We start from the raw sequence: 4,142 nt of genomic DNA, 5'->3' as shown, positions 1-4,142 counted from the left end.
CTAGCTCAACACTGAGCTTGTTTCCCACAAACCATTATCCATAGAAATTTCTTTGTCTTCAGGTACAAAACCTCATTCATCCCTCTTCAAACATTTTTAGACTTTTAGATGCAGAATTACAGAAGGGGCACAAGGTGTTCTCTTGTTATGGTTTTGCTCATCTTAAACCTCATTGCCTATGTGCAATTCTGTCCAAACCTAGACAGACAGTCATAACTTAACTAGTCATATTTCACATCATAATGTTAAGTATAAAAATAAAGTTTTAACTAAAATATAAATGTCTGAAGCATGGGATAAACACCTCCTGAATTAAGTATTTACCCCCACCAAGTACAGATGAGGTATGCAAAGCTGTGCACGGGGCCTGCACTGTAGACATCTAAGATTAAGAAGATGAAATCTACTGCCTCCACCACATTCTTGGTCCAGTCACTGGGAAAGCCCTGCAGAGATACTCCCATATAACAGAGCATGTTACCTGACTGAAGGCTACCAATTAAACACAAAGCCATGGCAAGGATCAGAGCAATTAGCAAAAACCAAGTGCACAGACTCACCAATCCAAAAAACATGGAAGGGAAATGATAGATATGACTGCTGAGTGCAAAACCCACTAAACAAGTGCAGGAAACTCCCTAGAAAACCTCACAATCTGAGGGATTACCTAAAGATTATAAGACTTTGGAGGAATAAGAACATAGGGAGGATGTAAAATTTATTAGAGGATTATTTTTTAGTGGATTGCAGCAGTGTGCCAAACTTCCTCTGGGATGTTTAAGGTAACCACAAAGTGTGTAAAGGGAGTGACTAAAGTAGACTGGAGAGAAAGAGGCACAGGAAAACCAAGAACAAAGAGGATAAAGGGGAGCAGTCCCATGTAGACAGCTTACCAATTACAATGCACTGCTGCAGTCCATCCCATACTACTATTGCACCCTAATCAGCCTTGTGCTCATGTACCTGTCAAGGCTAGCACACCTCAAGTGAGACCAGCCCACAAGCAGGACAAGAGGAGTGTGATCCACTGGAACAGCAGCACATGGCCAAGGCACCCAAAGGTCCAGGGGCCTGCAAAGGGGAAACGTGGCAGACATCCTGCAGGGTCTCCCAGAGCCCCACTGCAGCTGTGTGCACAGCCACAGGGGAGGCTCAGCCTGGCCAGCTGGAGAAGGAAGAGGAGGAGCAGCAATACCCACCCTGTCTCTGTTTACACAGGTGCCAGTACAGGCACTGCACTCTGCCCCTGGGGTTTGCAGCTGGCAGTGATTTTTGTTTGTATTGTGTGTAGGTGTGCACGCAGGTATTGTTTTGTATTGCTACAAGCTTGATGATACAGGGGTCACAACAGCTTGGGGTCCTTTGGCTTGGGAGGGGAAGCTCAAAAAAGCCCTTATCCCAAAAGCCAGGGTATGCTCTATCATGAGCAAAGTGAAGAAGGGTCACAGACACTGGCAAAAAACCCTCCTGTCGAAATTTTCAGTTGGTCTACAAGGTTTATGTATTTCCACATACCTGAGTGGTCATTTAGTTTGTTTTAGGTATCTGTAACATAGAGTAAAAAGAAATTACTTAAAATATCTGTTTCATTACATAGTTTGACTATGATAAAATAGAAATAAAACATTGATGACTCCATAGCTGCTGTATCATGAAACAGCTAAATTCACCAAGGCTGGTGAATTTAGCTGTTTCATGATACAGCATACTGTATCATGAATGTAACAGAATACTGTTCTAAGTACTTGTGTAGTAAAGACATTTTTTTTCTTTCAAATAACTCCTTAGGTATCTTCCCAAAGAAAGAATATACACAGATATTTGGGGGTTTTTTTAATCAGCAGGTCTGTAGGCAATGCATTGGACTAGAAAATAATCTGTCATCTTCCTTTTTTTCTTTAATCAATAACACCAAAATTCTGAAGGGAAACATTACCAGTTTCCTTCTATTTTCAGTATTTTATGTGGTACTAAGGATTTTATTTTGCATACACTTGGGTACACATACATGCAGATGCATGTATCCATAGTCATTTTACAAATAATCATTTTGATAAATCTAGGTAGTTCCATTAAGGTAATTAAGATGAGGTCTGATTACACCCCTCAAATCACTGAGGGGAAAAAAATAATAAAAACCCTGGACTGATTAAGGGCTCCAGCTCCTTTATTTTAATTTCTAAACCATTTCAGCAATGGCCTGTAACAGACTTACAGGAGAACTTCTGGCAAGCACAGCTACCTGGCAACTACTACGTTTAAATAAATGTTTTTGAGTGTTGTGGTATTATGTACTTCAGGTGGATGACCACAAAAAGCACCAGCAACAAACTGTAAGGGTTTCCAAAAGGCATAAATCAACAGCAGCTAGCCCAACAGCATGCAAATCCATGGCCAGGGATCCTCTGACCTGACAGACTGCAACCACCACCTGCAAAATTCCAAATAACTGATTTCCAAGCAGAAAGCCTCAGCTCAGACTTACACTGATTTTACAATTAGCATGTTTCTAGAAGTCACACCAAGACTTGACCTTGAAAAACAGATAAGAGGTGCCCCACTTGATGCCAAGACAAATCTCTGTGCAAAACTACATCAACAGATTTTGGAGAAGGAATTCATAACCGAATGCACAGACTATGAGTACTCTCCTAACATTAAAATTCCTTTTTCCAGCATAGTTACAATCTTTCTAGCAATTTTTAGCCAATCCTGATCCTTTGAGTTGCACCACTTGGATTCTCTCCGAAAGCAACAGCTCACAAAGGTGTTAGAACATGAGAAGATCCTTTGGACATGGCTCACACCCACTGCTCCACACCAATGCCACAATACAACATAACCAACTCCACAACTGAAAGCTCTCTTTACATTCAGAGTTCTGCAGCAAAGCTAATAAATTCTAAGCAGCAGGACTTGTTCACACCAGAGGTTACCATGACTCAACAAATCAATAATCAACAGCCTCAACTCACGCAAAACTGACAAGGCTGAAAATTTTTAATCACATTTCAGGAGATTAGCCTGGTTTTGCAAATCGTGCAAGACTTGACTACAGCTGTGTCACAAGCCACATTTTGGACTGCATATTCTCCCTCAATTTTTCAGTATTTCAGGAAGAAAATAAACTGTATTTGGCACAGAGTGCACTGTATTAGTACAACAGGCACACAGCCAGCATCAGCCTATTTCCTGATCTGTTCCACTTCTTCTCATCATCCTACTTATAGCTCTTCAGATCTGCTTCTCTTCCTGCATCACCCCATAAAGGTAAGTGATCCAGAGAGTCAAAGATACATTATGGCCTCTTATCACCAAAGAGTCATAATTTTGCCATGATGATTCAGGAATCTTGCCCAAACAGTACTGCAAGAGACAAGTTAAAGAGTAAGAACCAGAAATGCATAGGGATTACTGTCAGCAGAAAAATTAAACAGGATACTATGCGAAGGCAAGTGCTCAAAGTGCTCAATTTCCATATTAAAAAAAAAAAAAAAGTATTAAGTTTAATTGAGTTCATCGTTTTGTTTTGTGCATAAGCTCAGGGCAAGAGGAGTGTCATTACACACTGTAGTGTTAAGCCTTAAAAAGAGCTTTTTGTACAGATGATGTTAAGCAACATTACAGTTATTACATATCTCATATCCCTCTTCAGTCTAGACAGCCTTGTTTAATTCCAGCAGTTTTCTCATCACCTTGGTAATTTCAGTAAAAGGCTGTTTATTGCACAGGAAGAAAAACAAGGTGTTTCCCAGGCAAACTGTAAAGGAACTTAGGAATACAAATACCTTGTAAAGTGTGAAACTTCCATTTTTCTCCTATAAATGTAAAATAGAAAGCTTATAATAAATATCAAGAAGAGTTTCTGTGGTTTATAAAATTTATGTAATTTTTTCATCCAGGTTTTTCAAGTTTTAAAGAGAAAAAATTATTCAACTAAGTAATTATCAATATTAGCAACTTAACAGTCTGAAGTTTGGTCAGCTTATATAACAATAGTTAAAAAGACAGAGCAAAATTATAAATGTTTACAGATGTCTGAAAATCCTGTTGAATTTCTTTCTGGATAAAAGAAAAATAATACATTGTACTGTAAGAAGTATAATGCAGACATTTGGAATAATCAGTCGAAATAATCAAAA

This window comes from Passer domesticus, chromosome 1 (genome assembly GCF_036417665.1).
Source record: "Passer domesticus isolate bPasDom1 chromosome 1, bPasDom1.hap1, whole genome shotgun sequence".
NCBI classification, from domain to species: Eukaryota; Metazoa; Chordata; class Aves; order Passeriformes; family Passeridae; genus Passer; species Passer domesticus.
This window is presented reverse-complemented; position numbering follows the sequence as displayed.